Genomic DNA, 19965 nt, shown 5'->3' on the forward strand with positions numbered 1-19965 from the left:
ACAGATTGCATGTGAGTTTACATGTATCTCTTATGTGTTCCTATCTGGCCTACACACTTCAGAAAATTAAAGAAAACTAAGCATGTAAATATGAAAAGAAATGCCTGCTAAAGCTGTCAGCTTTTATTCAATGGAATAACTATAAAAATGGTTTTAGAAAATGTCATTATGCTTTTTTTCTCTGTATAAAACCTTGTTGATGCTATGGTTGTTTTATTCTGTCCTGAACAGTTCATCACTCCGGTCTGTGACATCTCTGCTGTGATTGCTTATCACTATGTTTCTTTTTGTTTCAGTAGTAGGGCTTTGTTTATTAATCATTAACTAGTTTGGCTACCAAGTTCTGTGATTTTTTTTGTTTGTTTGTTTGGGGTTTTTTAAGATCCTTTTTGTTTTGTATATTGGAGGGATATTTTTGTTGGGATTTTTTTGCATTGGGGGTGTTGTTCATTTGTATTTGAGGGGTTTTGTTTGTTGGATTTATTTTTGCTGTTCAGATGTCATGTAGTTACCGTTACCTGAGTAGTTCATTAACTTCTCCTTGGAATCTGATAACTAGAGGTTGCTGTCGGCAGTTGTCACTGTTGAAGTTTTGTCAGCTTTGCTAAGGTGACTCATGCCAGTAAGAAGGAAAATTGAGAAGCTGGAGGTTACTGATACGTGTGCTGAACCAGTTACGTTTCTAATCATATTACTGTGTTTGCATAATTGGTAATGACACATAGCAAAGACAGATCTGTTTTACTTGAAGAGCAGCCCTGTGGAAATTCTGAAATGTTCAAAATGACATGGAAAATTCTGTTTTCAACATCATTGTCATCAGGCAAGACTTTTACTGCTTTTGCTTCCTCATCCCAAAATACAATACCAAATAGTTTTCCATGGAGCATTATAGAAATCACACTTATGTGTAAATTTTAGGGGGAAAGATTATTTCATGCAAGATTATATTACATTTTACATTGAAAGTTCAATCCAGAGATGTCTAGCTAATGTTTAACAACTGCTATTTTCTTCATAACTGCTAAATGACTTCCAGAATTATTGGAAACAGACACCTTAGTCTTTGTTTGTGACAGTGGAAGGCCCAGTGCAAGGTCTCCACCTGGGTCAGGGCAACTCCTGGTATCGATACAGGCTGGGGGGTGAAGGGCTTGAGAGCAGCCCTGCCAAGAACTCGAGAGTACTTTTGGATGAAAAACTGGACGTAAGCTGGCAGTCTGCACTTGCAGCCCAGAAAGCCACTTGTATCCTGGGCTGCATCAAAAGCAGTGTGGCCAGCAGGATGAGGGAGGGGATTCTGCCCCTCTGCTCTGCCCTGGTGAGAGAGACCCCACCTGGGATGCTGCATCCAGCTCTGGGGCCCCTCAAACAGCAAAGACGTGAACCTGTGGGAGCGGGTCTGCGGGAGGGACACAAACATGGAGCAGCTCTCCTGTTGCTGTTGACCTCGTTTCAGAGACACAAGACACAAACTTTTAAGGAGTGAAAAAAGCTAAAACTTTATTTTATATATCCCTTTATATAGAGTTTTATAAACCCTCCTGTGTCTATGGTAACAAGCTGTCATCTCATACTAATTGGTCAGTCTTGGATAAGGTGTTTTTGTGTAAGAAAGGGTTGTTAGTGAGATGCTGTTTTCATTCTTAAAGCTGAGACGGTTGGAATTGTTGAAACAGAGTCTTAATCTGTAGAATTCTTTCGCAGGGAAACAAGTTGTTTTTTGCTGTTGCAGGCTTTTGTTTTCATGAAGAGCAGTTAGTTTTCCCACAGCTATGTCAGACTAGGATTTAGTTTGTGAGGCCTTATACAGGCCTGCTGTTTGCCAGCACACTCTCCTGTGAGGAAAGGCTGAGAGAGCTGGGGTTGCTCACCTTGGAGAAGAGGCTCCGAGGAGATGCTGTTCCAGCCTTTTAAGTGTGTAAAGGGAGCCCACAAGAAAGAGTTTTTACTGGGGCCTGTTTTTACAGGGTAAGGAGCAAGAGTTTTTAACTGTTTTAGATTAGGCAAACACTTCTTTTTGACCTAAAGCTTATTTGTAGTACTACTAATATTCTTGAATTTTCTTTCAGGGGTTTTGTTGAAGTTGCTCGAGAGAGATTTTAATTTGATGGTTTCCTTACATTTGTATTTTAAATGAGGAAAATTCTGAACTCTTCCTGTCAGAGGATAACTGCAGTTCAAATATGGGATGGGTGGGGGTTTATCAAGCAGTTGTGTTACAGTGTTGCAAAGAAAGTTACTCTTGTAACGTTTCCTATTTAATTCTGTACTGACAAGGAAGACTAGGGGACAAAATCCTCCAAAAGCCAGGTATAGATTTGAGCATAAACTTTCAGCTAGAAATCAATGTTTGCACACAACCTTCAGTATAGTAACATTATGCTTTGACAATAACCTAGTGTAGTTTATATTACATAGTCATAACTGAGGCACTATATTGCTAATTCTGTATAAAAATAGTTTTTATGTCCAGGCTTCTGTGTTGGAAAAAATTCGTTAAAGTTCTTGGGGATTTTCCTTACTTAAAAGGAGTTTCCCAGTGGCTTGTGATTACCATTTTGACACACCTGAAGAACTTGCAGTAGACATGATGTGGAAGACTCCCTATGCTCTCTCTGCCCAGCTGAGTGCAGTGACTTGAAGGAGTATGGGGCAATGGTGACAAGTTCCTGCCCAATGCTGTAGAGGTGGTTGGCTCTTCTGTGACTGCCTTACCTTCCCAAATGCCCTTACATAATACTTAAGAGCCACTGCACAAGAAACCAAACAGTAACAAGGATGATGTTTCATCTAGCTTGGTGCTGCCAAGGTTAAGTTGACCTGTACCCTGCATCAAATCTGCTCCCACAAAGCAAAAAGGATGGCTCATAGTCTTAGGAGACTCCCTTCCAAAGGGAGCAGAAGGCTCAAAAGAGCTCAAAGGACCCACTTCTCAAGGAAGTCTCTTGCTTCCCTGAGGCTTGGGTTAAAGATGTGGGGAGAAAGTGTCCTATCCTGGTAAGGCACTCAGACTATCCATTATTGATTTTATTTTTTTTTATTTCAGGTAGTCCGCTGTGAAGTTGTAACAAGAAGTATGAGGGCAATGAAGAGAAACTTCAGGGCCTTGGTTAAGGAATCAGGAGCACTAGTGGTGTGCTTCTCTATCCTTCCAGTTGCAGGGAATGATGATGATGATGGTGATGTTGCCAGGCCTTCTGGCGACAGACGGTGTACACCTATCTCAAAGGGAGAAAAATATCTTTGCACAGGAGTTAGAAGGGCTCATTAGAAAAGCTTAAACTAGACTTGAAGGGGGAAACTGATAAAACCAGGCTCACTAGAGATAAGCCTGGGGGCAGCACACCCATGTTTGTGGCACAGTGTGCTAGTGATGTCCTTTGATCTGGATTTCAGTGAAGACAGGGGATAAAGATCCATGTAGCAGCAAAGACCAGTGTTTATCCACGTGTTAGAAACCACAGAAGCATCTGAGATTGGTCATACAGGAATTAGGACTTCTTCTCCAAAAAAGGTGGAGGTATAAATAGCCTGACTGAAGTGCTTCTGCTCCAGTGCACGCAGAACAGGCAACAAACAGGAGGAGCTGGAAGCCATTGTGCAGCAGGAAAATTATGGTATAATTGTCATTACGGAAGCTGGTCATTGTGTGATGACTCACAACTGGAGGGCTGCGTGGATGCCTGTAAACTCCTCAGAAGGGATAGGCAAGGAAGAAGAAGCAGTGGAATAGCCCTGTGTTTTACAGAGTGCTGGGATTCTCTAGAGCTTAATTATGGTGCCAATAGGGTTGTTGATGGGTGAGAATCAGGGGTAAGACCTACGGTGCAGATATCCTGGTTGGGAGTCTCTTACATCTAGCCAGCTTGCAGCGGCAGACAAACTATTCTCTGAGCAGCTGTGAGAAGTTTTACTATCACTAGCCCTTGTTCTCCTGGGGAACTTCAAATCTCCAGATGTCTCCTGGAAATACAATGCAGTGGAGAGGAAACAGTCTAGAGGAAACAGGTCCCTGAGTGTCTGGAAGAGAACTTCCTGACACAGTTGGCGAATAAGCCAGCTAGGGAAGGTGCCCTGCTGGACTTACCATTCGCAAACAGAGAAGCACTTGTGGGTGGTGTGATGATTGGAGGCTGCCTTGGGCACAGTGATTGTCAAATTACAGAGTTTTCAATTCTTGGAGAAGTAAGGAGGGAATCAGCAGAGCTGTCACCTTGGACTTCTGCTGGGCAGACCAGCATATTGAGGAGACTGGTGGAAAAACTTCTGGGAGGCATTCCTAAAAGGGAGAGAAGTCCAGGGAGGATAGACATTTTTGAAGAAAGAAATCCTAGAAGTGCATAAACGAGCTGTCCCCATTTGCCTAAAGAAGAGTTGTTGGGGAAGAAGACCAGCCTGACTGAACAGAGTGTTCTTGTTTGAGATCAGGAGAAACAGGAGAGTCTATGACCTCTGGAAGAATGGGCCAGCAGCTCAAGAGGACTACAAGGATATCATGAGGTCCAGAGAGAAAATTAGAAGGGCCAATTAGAACTTAATCTGGCTACTGCTGTAAAAGTTGATAAAAAGTGTTTCTATTTATATACCAGTAGCAAAAGGAAGGCCTAAGAGAATCCTCATCCTTTATTGCATGAGAGGGCAAACAAAGTGACAAAAGATAAGGAAAGAGGCTGAGGTACTTAATGCCTTCTTTTCCTCAGTTTTTAATAGCATGGCCAGCTGTTCTCTGGGTACCCAGTGCCCTGAGCTGGAGAGAGAGAGGAGCAGAGACGAGGAACAGAATGAAAGCCCTGTAATCCAAAGGGAAAAGGTCAGAGATCTTCTATGCCACTGGCACACTCTGAAGTCTATGAGGCTGGGTGGGATCCACCCAAGGGTACTGATAGCACTGGCAGAAGTGCTCACTGAACCACTTTCCATCATTTACCAGCAATCCTGGTTAATGGTGGAGGTCTGAGGTGACTGGAGGTTAGGAAATGTGACACTGATGTTCAAGAAGGATTGGAAGGAGGATCTGGGGAACTACCAGCCTGTCAGTCTGACCTCAGGGCCAGGGAATGTCACAGAGCAGATCATCTTGGGAGCCATCCCATGACACATACAGGACAGCCAGGGGATCAGGCCCAGCCAGCACAGGTTTTTGAAAGCCAGGTCCTGCTAGACCAAGCTTATGTTCTAGGACAGAGTAACCTGCTTAGTGGATGAGTAAAAGGCTGCAGAAGTTGTCTACCTAAATGTCAGTAAAGCCTTTGGCACCATTTCTCACAGCATTCTCCTGGAGAAACTGTTTCCACTGGTATACTCTTCTCTGGGCAAAAAAAAAAAGTGTCTGGATGTCCAGGTTCACAGAGTGATGGTGAATAGAGTTACATGCAGTTGGTGGCTGGTCACTAGTGTTCCCCAAGGCTCACTGTTGTGGTCTGTCCTTGAATGTGTTCACTGATGATCTGGAAGAGGGGATCCAGTGCACCCTCAGTCAGTTTGCAGACAACACCAAGCTGTGTGAAAGTGTTGATCTGTTGGAGGGTAGGAAGGCTCTGCAGCAGGATCTGGACAAGCTGGATCGATGGCCGAGGCCAGTGGTATGAGGTTCAACAAGGGCGAGTGCTGGATCCTGCCCTTGGATCACAACAGCCCTATGGAGCACTACAGGCATGGGATGAGTGGCTGGAAAGCTGCCTGCCAGAAAAGAACCTGGGGCTTTGGTCAACATGATGTCAGCTAGGGGTAGCCTGTGATATAGCTTAGTGGAAAAGTGGTAAAAATGATTGTGTCTAATTGTGAAAATTCTTACACTGTTTAATTTTCTGGTAATTGTCTTAATTAAAATAATTACTTTTGTCAAATGTCCTATAGGGATGTTAGTAATCTCTTATTTCCCCCCTCCCATCCCCACCATCCTTGAGGAAAGATGTAGTTCTGGAGGTTTCAAAGCTTTTTTGCTTAATGTATAATGCTAATTATATATGTTTTAATGGCATGTTTCTTGACTGGTTTATATAGTCTCTGATCAATTGTGATTAAATGGACATAAGTTGGAAACTGGTTCTCTGCCACAAGTACTTCACCTGATGATCACTTTTCTTGGAATTTAGCATAGAGAAAATAATTAGATTTTTCTGGTTTATAATTCTGCTTTTTAAACAAGCCCTGCTTGTTCTTATAGCAGGTACTTCAAGAGATGGTAGGAACATTGTGTCCTGTTTGTGTCCTGGTTTTGACCTTGGTTGTAAATTACTACAAATGAAATAACTTCGAGCAGAAAATTCTATTTGATATATTTATTAGTTTTAGTCCACTTAAGATTTCTGCTTCAGGGAAGTTCCATAGATGTTAGTTGGGATAAGCAATGCCCCCCTGCCCTTTTATTTCAAATGGATTTCTAAGAGGAATTTTTGATGACAAAGTTATAGGTGGTGTATTTGGTACAAATGTTGTGGTACGAAATGGTACAAAAATGTTGTGTAGAAACTCAAAACTGACTGTATTAAAAAAGAAATAGTATATTTTTTTAGGATGCTCAAATGAAGCACTGATGATAGTAATTGAAATATTATGAACCTGCCTTTGGAGAAGTAGCTGAATTGCAAATAAAATACATCAAATACTGGTACTATTCAAATTTATTGTGGACTTAAGAATAGGAATTGTAGGACAGTTGTTTATTAATGAACTCCTCTCTCTACTAAGGGTTGGACTGTTACTGTACTCTGTGATATGCAGTTGTGTGGTTTTCTGTGTATTTCTATTAGTTACTATGTGTGTAAGATGTGCAAGGCTGGATGCACACATCAGGACTAATTTTTGACAGTAGCAACCTTTGAATGCTGTTGCAATGGAATTTTCCCCATAAGTATTTTTTTTCTCATTAAGGAAAAAAAATATTATTTCTTATTTATTGCCTCTGTAAATTACTTGCAGAATTGTCATTTTTTTAGCATTTTTTATTTTTTAATCCAGGTGGCTCTGGTGTGTTCTAGATCTCTGAGCAGCTGAGGGACAAGCGAATGTGTTCATTTCCAGTTATCTTTACCGTGTTGAAAGACTACAGATAGAGTGTAGAAATGTTCTGGCAGAGTAGAGCCCAGAAAATATATTGTTAATTTCTTGAATGAAAAATGGTGAATTTCATCAATGTTGTGAAGAAACTGCAGAAATATATACCTATTAAACTATGAAGACCAAAGTTCCAGCTACACTAATAATGCAGGTTACACGTTTTAAATTCAAAGAACTTCATAGACTGATGGAGTAATCTATATATCCATAGGTTGGAGATTTTGATATTTTAAAGCTCAAATCTTGAGACTCAGCTGTATAGCAGACTTTATGATAGCAAAATACAATTCTTCAGCAATGATCTGGCACATTTATTCTGTAGAAAAAGATCTACTGCAAAATTGTGATAGCAAATAATCTAGGTCTATGAAGCATTGTGAGTTAAATATTCTAAGACAAAGCATTTGTTCTTTCTGAAAGAATTCCTGTTACTTGCATTCTCTGAAAGTTTGTATATGGAAGTACACAGCCTGCAGTACTGAGACATTACTAATAGCTCTCTCTGTAGCTTATTGCAGTATAAATATACAATGGCTGTTAATTTAGGCCCTTTTCCCAAACTTCTTAAGAGTCACTGACACAGATACTTTGTGTATTTAGTTGTCCATATTTAGAGAGAGTGTTGGAGAGAAATCTTTCATTGGAGCTATTTCAGTGAGTCACCAAGTGCAAACTGCCCATTTAAAAAAATACTGAAGAAGTTTTATTTGGTGACTTGTGTGTTGAAGTACAAGTTCTTCATGACATCCCATTTATCAACCTGTTAATTAGTTAAAATTAAACTGCATGGAAGTCCTTTATCCTTTTCAGGACATGATAATTAGTATTCAGTAAAATTAAGTAGTGCAGCTTTGCATTTATAATATTAATTAACTACCTGGATGAGGTGATGGAGTGCACCATCAGCAAGCTTGTTGATGACACCAAGGTTGTGTGGGCTGGAGGGCAGGGCTGCTCCTCTGAGAGACTTTGACAGGCTGGAGAAATGGGCTGACAAGAACCTTGTGGTTGATGTTCAGCAGAATCTGAACATAGGAACAGAATAGCTCTACACAGTAGTACAGGCTGGGAACTGATGGCTGGAGAGCAGCATGGCAGTAAATGACGTTGCTTTGCTGGTGGACACTGGGTTGAATGTGAGTCAGCGAGGTACCTTTGAGCAAGAATGAAGCCAGACGCTGAGAGAAGTGAGTATTTCTGTCAGCTTGACATTTGTGTGACAGTATCAAAAACAGTGTCTAGTTTTGTGCTTCTTGGTGTAGGAGAGGAGCTGACGTTCTGGAAGCAGGCCTAGAGGAAGACTGCCAGGATAATTAGGGTACAGAAGCACATAATGTAAAAAGAAAAGCTGGAAGAGCTGGGTGTCCTCTGTTCAAAGGAGACTAGGGCAGTGGATCTTGTTTTCAGTTAAGGGGAGGGTACAGAAAAGACAGAACCAGACTCTTCTTGGAGGAGCTGGGTGATAGGGCTAGAGACAACAGAAAAAGTTGAAGCAAGGGATATTTCAATTAGACATTAGGAAAAATTGTCATTATTGAGGTGGTCATATGTTGGGAAAAGTAGTCTGAAGATACTCTGAACATCAGTGAGAATGGTGTTGAGGAGCCTTTGGAGCTCTGAAGATTGCCTTGAGAAAAGGATAGAAGCTGTTGACCTCCAGAGGTTCCTTCTAATGTAAATAAGTGCTTGCTCCAAATCTCAGTATATGGTTGCACAACTGTTTTCTCTCTCCTCTGCATACAACTGGTTCTGACTCAGGTGATGTGTTTGGCCCAGAGAGCTGTGGTGTTCTGTAGATGATAACAATATTGTCATCTTAAATAAACTGAACTATATGGCTCAAAGCCTGATTTTTAACCTGACTTCTGTGTAGTCAAAGATTTTAAGTGATCGGTTTAATGCTTTGAATTTTCACGTGTCTGTCATGAAATTGACTAATCTTTAGTGAGATTTTTTTCCACAGTGTTGGATGTTAGGAATTTTTTTCTGTAATATGGCTTACTATTAGTAGACATAGACCAATTACTGGTGCATTCTTTCAGGCAATGAAATAAATTAATAATTGTAATTGGATTACTTGCTTATTCTGGTTTTTATTTGTTTGTTGAGGATGGGTATTTTTTGTGTGGTTGGTTTGTTTGGGTTTTTTTCCCCCCAAAATTCATGAATTCAGACTTTCTCAATAAGCAAGCTGCCTCAAGTTTATAATTACTCGCTTAATAAAGAAAGTTTATTATTACTTACTTAAATAGAAAGTTAAATTCACTTGTCTGGAATAGGAGTTAGACAGGCATGTTCTAGTATAAAATATTTTGTTGTCATCTTTAATTAAAAAGGGATAATTTGGAGGGGATAATTTAGTCTTTGTTACTCTGGATGTATTTGCAATGTAAAGTGTGCAAACGTTAATACAACAGTCACATTATTTTACTATAAATGTGATGTAAGTTGCCTCTTGATTTGATATTTATTTCATACTAATACTTTTTAAGTTCATTCAGAAATCCTGTTGATTTTTTGCTGCATGTATTTTGCTTCATGTATATGTGAGTAAGAAATAAGTACGGAGAACCAGAGTTTTGAAGTAAGTGCTTTAGAAGATGATTGGTTAACTTTTTTATCCCTTCCCCCTTTTTTAGCTATGTGTATAATTTCCTACTATATAAATAGATGATGAAGATAATGAGTCCAATTTCTCTTTAATTAGTCACAAGCCTGAAAAGTATACTGAATTAAATTCAGTTTTGTTAGGTTGTGGTATTTGGGTAGCCATGAAGAGTTACTGATAATTATGTCCTTCATTATTTTGGAAATGTACAAAGGTTCTCAATTTTAGAATCTACTCATGAGCACAAGGGAAGAAATCCTACACCCTAAATTCATGTATTTTTTGGGAATTACTTTTGTATGAATAATATAATTTCTAGGAAAACCAAACAGTATTTTCTGTGAATCTTCAGCATGTTTTAGCTTCTTCAAAGGAATAATGACATTCAGATCAAAGCACACTGGGTTAGTAGTAAATGAAGGTGTTCAAAAAAGTTTTTTGAAACATAAAATCTCAGTATGAACTTTGGACAGAAAAATATTCTTGAAACTGTCTACCCATGGCTTACTGTGAAACTAAATCCTTTCACATTCCTAAAAGCCAGACGGTCCACCCTAATCATGCCTTTTTTTAGTTGTTGTATACTTTATTTTCCCCAGTACTGCCTGAGCCTGCTTACTGTCACTCTGATGATTCCTGTTCTCTTTCTAAACTGTCGACCCTGCTGCTGTATCCAAACAGCTGAGGGCACACAAGAAGTGTTCTGATGTGATAATTGTATGTTGTGGCCCCAGTTCCCTACAGTTGAGGGATAACAAATTATTTTTATTTAAATCTGCTACATTCTATGAAATGAAAGTGGCTTTAAAATCTATCTACACGGAGTTGAAGATATGAGAGCAGTATTCTGTTTTCTAAAATGGATTCAATGAGATATGAGGCTGCAAAATGCAAAGTTTTGGGCTTTTTAAAATACAGTTTGCCATTCTAATTGATTAGGAAATAAGATTTCCATGTCACTCAGACACTTGATTACATCCTGAAAGAATGAGCAAGCTTTTGCATAGGTGGAGTATATGCCTTTTAGAGTAGGTGGTTCCATCATCCCTATTTCCTGGAACATTCCAGCCTCCTGCCTTTCTGTTGCAACTCAATAGGTTTTCATGCAAACCACTCAAACCTTTGAAAAGGGAGTCTCTTTTATTTATTTCCTTTCTTTATAGAGGTATATTTTGATTACTGTGTATTGTTATTCATGGCTGGTTTTAAAGCTGTTAGATGCTTGCTTCAGAGATACTTCTTACTTTACTTTATAGCAAATAGTCTTCCATTTCATTTCTTGTCTATTGCTTTTTTTCACCTTCTTTATTTTCTAGAGAGTAGTTTAGTACAATTGGAATGTCCTTCTTGCTGTGCAGGATGCTGTATGAGTACATAGAGTGATACCACAGTAGAATTTTTAAAGCTGTTTGTACCTGTTGAAATTTTCAGAAGACCTTAAAACTTAAATCCTCTAATGAATATTTCAACCCTACTGATAAAGTATTGTTTCTTCATATCTAGCAGCAATTGAAAATCAGCTCCACAGATTGTTCCCCCAGCAAGTCTTAAGTATATTATGAAATATGATGCAACAGGATTAGTGTTATAGGGGGGAAGGAAGATAATGTTCTTAAACATCTCTCTTTCCCAAAGTGCAGGTGGAGAAGGACTAAATTAGATATATTTCTCATCTCTCTGCCCTTCAAGACTGTATTTGTTCAAAAAGCTTTGTGCCAGTTTAGTAGACTTTGTTCTCACTGGAGTCCTGCTGGGCCCCTGCAGCTACACTAAACCTTTTTCACCAATACCTGCTTTTGACTGTCAGGGCTTGAATTTTTCCCTTTAGTAAGTGCAAGCTCACCTTTGTCCTTTCACTGCCTGTTTGAGAGGGATTTTAGTTGTCTTTCCACACAGGTCTTGCTTGCCTAGTGTCAGACACCTGAATAGCATCAGCTGCTGCTGTTTACAATCGTGTGAAGTTTTGCTTTGTGAAATTAAAACTGGTCTCAGACAGGGGTACCTGTTTTGCTGACATTTTTCTAAAGGGCTGAGGTGAAGTTGCTACATCAGTTATTTGTTGTGAGTTTGTATCCTGATATAATTTGATACTCTTCTGTACACTGCCCAACGTGGGTTATTGCAGGCTTAGGTGCAGTTTGCAGCAGCCAGTGCTGCCTTTGGTACTGTGATGCCTTCTCTGCAGTCTCCCACTCCACCCAGCAATATCTTCTAGTTCATGCTCCATCCACTATCCCTTTTTGAATGTATGGCTGCTGTCAGAGTGATAGCTGATAAAATAATGCTGGGACTACAAAATAAATTTCATGAAAACTGTTTTGACTTTAGCTAATGCAATGGTACTGCCTTGCCTCTTGCACCCAACCGTGGGCTTTGCACAGTTTGCACATTGGTGATGTTTCTGCCTCTGTCTGCACTTCAGTATGAATAAACACTTTTTTGAAAGTATTTCCACTCCATACAGTATGCACTGGTACAAATAGTCCTGCCTCCCTATCACTGCTGCCATGCTCTGGCTCTTTGGACCATCAGCATCCCGGAAGAAAACCCAGAAGAGGGAATCAATCTGAGTTAGATCTATTCTGCTTCTCTGTACAGTCACTAAAATAAACCAACAAGGGAAATGGTCAAAATATGGATGAACAGAGGGGATCAGAAACAAAAAGGGCAGTATCAGCTCTGGTGCCAATTAAAACCACTTAAGAAACTACACTGTAAGTTTCTCAAGCAACATTTGTGTCATAAGAAGATACTGGAGGCAGATTTCCAGCTTGCTAAGTGCACGCTTCGTGATAACTATAAAAATTACTTTATAAATTCTGAAGTTTTCAGGGAAGTCTGATAGAGGTCTCACACTGGTCTGGGCAGGGAAGTGGGCCCTGGGGAGGAGAACAATCCAAGAAAAGAAGTCGTATAGAGGAAAAAGAAATGCACTTTTTTGTGGCTTTTTCTGGCAGAGAGTAGGGGTAGGGAATGTTCTCTTGTGGAGCTTTTTACTTTACAAGCAGAAAGAACTACTCTGAAATAAGTGCCTGTGTGTTACATTGGCACTGGAGCAGGTTTTTCATTAGGCAGTCACCAAGGGATTCCTGAGCATCACAGCTCTGCAAGCTGCTGAGACTAATACAGCTGGTTCCCCCAGCTTTCGTCTTGTCTGCCATTGCTTGTCTTTGCTCCTGCAAATCTCTGCAACTGGCAGTGGGATTTTTCTTTTAACAAACTGTGTATTCTTGGACCTTACCCCAGTGGATTTCTGTCTCATTTTCAGACAGCTAAATATAAGTTTGCTAGTACCTGGTAAATGCTGGATTGATGATTGAACTTTTCCTAGGCATAGGTCAGGCTGTGTAAGAACTGCTTCATGAGTCATGGTAGAGGAGGCTGAATGGGCTTGTCAAGCTGAAAAAGAGATGTGGTGACTTAACAGACAGCAGTAAACTCTCTCTTCTACATCAGCAGGCTGGATTCCATAGTCTCAAGTGGCCATGCACCATCTTGGGCTGGATATCTGCTGTCACTGCTTTGCAGCCAGGTTTGGTAGACTTTAAAGTCTTCCTTTAGGTGAGGAGGCATGCCTAGCTGTGGAGGCAGCAGGAAGGGAACGCATGTCCCAGTCCCAGCAGCACCACCACAGCAGGGAAAGCCCATGTGCAGATGTCCTCTGTGACTTTGTGAGCGGCATTCGGAAATAGCACTGGCTGAGAACCTCCTGTGCAGTGTCACTGACACCTCCCGCGTCAGGAGGGTGACCTGGATCTTTGTGTTCTGCAGGACCTCCCTGTCTAATGTAGCAGGAAATAAGGGACACAGAGGTCCTAAAAGTTGCCTTACCTAACCAGAAGTACCAGATCCACGGGTGAGGTAGCTGTGCTTCAGCACTTTCAGTCATTCTTTTCTTATGACTCCGGGAACTCTGTGAAGCAGATGTGGATGGAACAGAGGCAGTCGTGAACATAAACTGTGTGAACTCCCCATTATGTATTTTGATAGTAGCTGATGGTGTGAGCAAGCAGTATTAGAAACAAAGGGAATGTAAGTCTAGTGAATGCTGCTTTTCAGAATGCTTGCTTGCTGGCCCAGTAACCGTCTGTAAAAATAGGTAAGGCAGCAGTTTTCCATGAAAAACCCCAGACAACAGAAACATCCTACCAAAATCTGGGCAATACACAAGGGTCAATGCGTGGGCAAGGCATCAGAGAATCTTGGGTACTGGATACCAAGCCAAAGGCTTTTGCTTAGGAGGGGAGTATTACCATATGATCATTAGCAATCTGAGATTGAACAGGTTTGATTCTGGTACCTCAGGTGCTCTGGTTCTGTGACAGTCCAGCATAACTGTCAATTACAATCTAAATTTATAATGATTCCCTTTTTTTAGGCTGCAGTGTTCTGGTTCAAAGTATAAAAAGTAAAATATTTTCTGACTGTGTAAATAGTGTTGAATGCTAAAATCTGTTTCTGAATAGAGAAATTTTCTTTATATTGGGAAAACCGGTGAAATTGTTCAGGTATGCTTCAGCTATGGAAGGGTTTTCTGTGAGGTGTCTCTTTGTTCTTCCCCAGGGAACATGAAGTAAAGAGCAGTAAAGAGAGTGACAAGCTTTACAGACTACAGAAGAACATGGGAACAAGACAATTGGTGGAAGAGAGGCAATTTTGGGAGGAAGTTTCCTTTTATTTGTTGTTGCAGTGAAGTAGAGAGGAGTAAAAAGAAGCAAGGTCTGCATATGTGACACTTCGAACATTGCCAGAGTAAGAGAAGAGCCTCGTAAGACTGCTTATGCTTTCTTCTCTCCTTCATAGCATCTAGCTGTAGTCTTTCCTTGATAACTAATTCAGCATTTCTCAGAGGAAGAGGTCTTTCATAAGAAAATGGGGAGGGAAGTCTAAAATAATTCATTGTTCTTAAATGACAGAATATCACTATTCCATCTCAATGTAAAAAAATATTTTGGATGCACTTTAGAGGTTTCCTACATTCTGGCTGAATCTAGCAAGGTAAAAGGGTATCAAAAGGTTATCAAAGGATATCAAAAGGATATCAGAAGGTATCAAGTATCATTTGCCAAAGTACTTGGTGATGAGAGCCAGGGTCTGATTTTGTAGGTCTAATCTCATAACTGATAGTCTGTGTTGAATCTTGTGAAGAAACTGTGAAAATTCTGTTTTGGGTTATTTTTTTCAGTGCAAATATTATTTTCTTTAGAACTCTTTGTTAATTAAAGCTGTGCAACCCCTCTGCATTTTGTCATATTTAGCCTCCCTCTTAAGAACTTCACTTTGTGACTGATTACTGGAGGTGGGTTAACATGATGCAATTTTTAAAAGATTCCAAGACAGGCTTGTTGGACAACAGATGCCTTAAGCTGTTCCTGGAATATTAGTAGAAATTATGTAATATGATGTAATAATTAGCAGACATGTTGGTAAATGTGATGTCCTTAAGATCTGTCAATCTAATACCATAATGGAAAGCCTGATCTCACAAACTTACTTAAATTCTTTGAAGAAGTTGGAAAAATACATTTGTATAATCTGGTTGAATTTCCAAGTGTTGTATCCCCTGATCCCTTACTTAGAAGTCTTAAACAATCCAAACAGCTTTGGGAAAGAGCAAGGGTCCACTGCATGCAGAAGCAACTGGTTTAAAGATGGTTATGGATATGGACAGAAATAAAGAGACAGTTTTCACAGTGGTTGAAGGTTACCGATAGAGTCCCAGATAGATCAGTGCTAGGACCTCTGCTGTTGCATGTGAGGATAAATAATATAGAAAAGATGGTAATCAGTGATTACAACAAACAGTGCCCACTCCAAAAGTATTTTATGAGACACAATGGTGGATACAAAACTCAATATAGCTAAAGCTGAAAGATTCATATGGTTGGGGGAAAAAAAAGGTCCTAAATATATATAGAATATTATCCTCTTAATTATTACCATTCATAAACAGGATCTCGAGGTTATATTAAAAACTCTGAAGAAAATTAGCTTAGTCCTTAGTATCACTCCAAAAAAGTTAATGAAGTGTCAAAATAGAAGCTATGCTGCCATGATGTGAATCCGTTCATTTTGCATGTCCTAAATTAAAAAGGTGTTAGTGGCATTGGAAATAGATCATAAAAAGCAGAAATAATCCTAAAATTGGCACAGAATCCACTTCTTCAGAATTAGGGCTAATCAATCTGTAAAAGAGCAGAGGATTAGTATGATGTAAGGGTGATCACCTATAGAAGGTGATGAGATAGAAATCTCTAAAATCGCAAGTGGAATGGAGAGAGAGAATATTGAAAGTTTCTTTTCTGTCTGCCTCTCCGTTCTTGTAGACAGTTAAAATGAAATTTAACAAATTGACAGTTAAAACCAGATATTTCTTCACAATGAATAATTAAGCTGTGAAATTTCAGGAAGCTCTGTCTGTTAAAATTTTCCATAGATTTGGGGAGGTTTTGAACAACATAGTGGAAGAAAAATGCAATACAGGTTACTAATATAAACCTAGCATATCTACCTCAAAATTTCATCAAATGGTAAATTGCTGGAGACTGGGAGAGTGTTGTGTAGAAGTGTCCATCTGTTCTTGCCCAGTTTTTGTACTTTTCATAGGTACACTCTGCTGTTAACTCTGGATGAGGAATGAGATCAGAAGACAAGGAATTATCTGATCCAGTATAGCCATTATTATGTTTACAATACTTTAAAACAAAATGGGAAATAAAAATGCATATATTAGTAACGACAAACTTTTAAAAGTTATATGTTGTCTGTTTGATTTTTTACTTGTGAAGTATAAAACAATTAGAAATTTGGCTGCAAACCAGATATGAAGCTGTTTCATGAAAGCACACAATAAATTGTATTAATTAAAATCAAAATGTTGACCTATAAATTAGAACTGGTAAATGAGATAATTAGATTATCTAGTTATCATTAATAACATTTGAGTATATATATAATGGAAATAATTTTCAGCTTGCCTTAGCTAATGTCTTGAAACAGAATTGTTGTTAGGAATCAAATTCTTTCAAAGTAGGAATAAACTAGCTTTTTCCTCATTTAGAGTCTCAGATATTTATTCCTAAGCAAGATTCAGATTTCTTTTTGAGGATTAGCACTTTTTTTTTTTACAAGTCAGTCTGAAATAACTTCCAAAACAGCAGAGGATTCTTACCAGTCTTTGTCAGACCTAATTTTTAATTTATGCCACAACCCTTCTAAATCTACAGAGCTGAAAAAATCCTGTAGGTTTTGCTTTTTTAGTTGTGTAAAGGCTTGTTTTGTACTTTTGTAATTCCTCTTTTTTAAGTTGTGTGATGGAGCTATAAGAGGTTAAAGGTTTTACTTTTGTAGGCTTTTTTTTTTTTTTTTTTTTGCCAGGTAATTTTTCAAATTTCCAAACTGAAAATCAATTGAATTCAATCTCAAGACCACGTTGGCTCCAAGAATCTATTACAATTTTTTTTAAGCATTAGACACTGTGGATGTGAGCAGTAAGAAGACTCATGACTAGATAGAAGTGTTGAATGGAGAATTCTGAATTCAGGACAAGATCAATCATTAAGTTGCTGGACTAAAGAAATTTCTTCCCTTAGCAGATTATTAGGGGATAGAAGCCCTTACTGCCATCAAGGAGTCTTTATTTCTCAGTACCTAAAAACTTACTCTCCTTCTTCTCTGGAAAATCATGGACAGTTTCACAAATCTGTGCACTAGTTTTCATCTAGAATCTGCTGGTCTACATCTTTATCTTTACCATTTACCTAGGTCAGACATTGCTTTGACATAATAGTTTTGGATCATCAGGTCTGGCTGAGATTGTATCTTGCCTCAGATACCTTTGAACAGCCTTGTCTGCCTGCCTTTATCTTTTGGCATTACCACGGGACGATGTCCAAAGAGATGTCTGGATCTAGTTTAATTCACTCTTATGAAAATTGCTGTTAAAGTGGAAAACTGTTAAAATACTTTGAAGGATTAATAATTTGATTATATAGCCAATTATGTGAAGTATGATGTAGTATTGTATGATGTGCTAAACCAGTAAAACGAAACCATTCCTAGCTTTCTACAACTGTTTTGCAATAATTTAAGATGAAAATTTACTGCAAACTGGTTAGCCTTAGCCAGTACAAATGCCACTGGATTTGTTGGAGCACAGATGCTCTTTTATTGTTATGACACATTTCTGCATGAACAGAGAGTTTTTGTTTTCAGGCATAATAAGAAATTGAAACAGTGGATGCAATAGTGAAATGTTCCAGCAGACACAAGATGTAAGAATCTGGTGACCTGGATGTTGTGGTTCTGAATATAAAGTATGGGGTTTATATCAAAGTTTTGCTATTTAAGAAAGACTATATGAGATAAATGTAACAAGACTTCTAAAAGAATGATTAAAAAATACTACATCTGTGATTCTGTAATATTCTTTGGGCATGTAAGCTGAAGTTTATGCCAGGCAGAAGTGAACAGAAAACTCCCCAGCTGATGCTCCCAAACTTCTCAGCAATATTAGCTGTGAAAAGAATGAAGAAAAATTAAAATTAAAAAATCTTTTATTTCTATCATAGAACATCTGCTTTCTTTGCTTATGGCTTAGATTTTTAATATAAATTCTAACTTTAAAGCACATTGTAACATTTGTTTTTCCTTAAGCTTAGATGTCAGGAAGGGTAGTAATAGTAATTGTTAGTTTATATTTCTCCTTGTTTCTGAAGGATGCTTTGTTGTCCTGACTGGCGGGGGCATTGTATTGATAAGCCTTATAGGTAAATACTAATTTAGAAAGATTCAGCAGAAAAAAAGTAGTCACAAGAGACTCATACAGCCTCAGCCCTTTCCTAGAAATAAAAAAATGCCAGAATAAGGAATGTTTGGTCAGGATAATCACAATTCACCTACTTGTGTAGGCCCATTATTATGTCCTTTAGTTAAAATAAACACTGACTAGTTCTGCCTTATTTGTCTCACATGACAATGGCCCATGGGTGAGGAAAGCTGTGTAGAGTCCTTTCTCCTCTCAATCTACTGCTGTTTTCCATTGTTTCCTGCATTTTTCTTGCTCCTGGCAGTTCAGCCAGGCTTGTTACTTCTGCTGCTCTTTTTCCACTGTCTTATCTGGTTGCCAGCAGGATTAGTGAGAGCGTAGGAGAAATGGCATGAGTGCTGTTACTGTCTTCTCTGACTTCAGTGTGACCCCTGGATGTGATCACAGGGAAAGTTCCACTAAGCATCAGGCACCGTGTCTGCACAGTTATTTATGATCCCAGTGTCTGTACAGTTACTTCTGGTGTCTGTACAGCTACTTCATGGAAATAGTTGAAGAACTTCTCTATTAAAATGATAAAGATTTTACTATTTGGGTAAAACAGAGTATTTTTTTCAGACTGGTTCTTGAAAATCTTTCTAATATTAAGCCTGTAAAATATTCTGTTTCATGTAATTCTGATGCCGGATAGGTCAGATTTTGCCAAGTAAGTGACTCTAGTACCTTGCATTTCTCCTTCTTCCGTTCCTTGCCTTACATGAGAAAGGTCAGTAACAGTCAGTTCTACACTGAGCAGCAGTCATTTGTATTGTAATAGTGTCTGCATCAGTCCCTAGGTATGCTGATTATGTTAGTAGGAGAACTGATAAAAGAAGTAATAGAACTGCATGGCCAGCTGGTCAAGGGAGGTTACCCCCCTCTGCTCAGCTCTGCTTTTTTGAGATGCCACTTGGAGCACTGTGTCCAGCTCTGGGATCCCCAGTACAAGAATGGGCCTGTTGGAGTGAGTCCAGAGGACTGTCACAAAAATGGTCAGAGGCCTGAAATACCTCTCCTATGAAGAAATGCTGAAAGGGTTGGGATTGTTCAGCCCAGAAGCAGAGTAGAGAAGGCTCTGGGGAGACCTTGTTGCAGCATTTCAATAGTTAAAGGGGGTTCTGTAAAAGAGATAGAGGCTTTTTACCAAGGCCAGTTTTAACAAGGCAAGAGGCATTGCTTTTAAAGAAGTAGATGTGGATTGGACATAAGGAAGAAATATTGTATGATGAAGGTGGCAAGGCACTGAAACAGGTTCTCTGAAGTTGTGGATGCCCTATGATTGAGATCAGGCTGGACAGGACTTTGAGCAGCCTGGTCTACTGAAAGATGTCCCTGCCCAGGACAGAATGGTTGGACATTTTGATCTTTAAAGATTCTTTCCAGTACAAACCCTTCTGTGATTCAAGCTCAGGTAATATTGGATTTCTTTAAAATCTTTATTCTTTTTCTGTTTTCTTTGGCTTGATACTCATCTTAAAGCCAAAAATCA

The 19965-nt window shown here is 39.2% G+C and overlaps 1 protein-coding gene across 7 annotated transcripts in view; it reads left to right on the forward strand.

Moving 5' to 3' along the window:
* ANKIB1 (ankyrin repeat and IBR domain containing 1) overlaps window positions 1-19965 on the forward strand; it is an 86629-nt gene that overhangs the window by 2706 nt on the left and 63958 nt on the right. Inside the window, exon 2 of one of the 7 annotated variants that reach the window (XM_038125219.1) lies at window positions 14234-14422. The exons of the other annotated variants lie outside the window; for them this stretch is intronic. The gene's annotated coding sequence lies outside the window, so the exon portion shown is untranslated. The remainder of the gene's footprint in view (window positions 1-14233; window positions 14423-19965) is intronic. 7 annotated transcript variants of the gene reach the window in all.

This window comes from Motacilla alba, chromosome 2, assembly GCF_015832195.1.
Source record: "Motacilla alba alba isolate MOTALB_02 chromosome 2, Motacilla_alba_V1.0_pri, whole genome shotgun sequence".
Taxonomy (NCBI): Eukaryota; Metazoa; Chordata; class Aves; order Passeriformes; family Motacillidae; genus Motacilla; species Motacilla alba.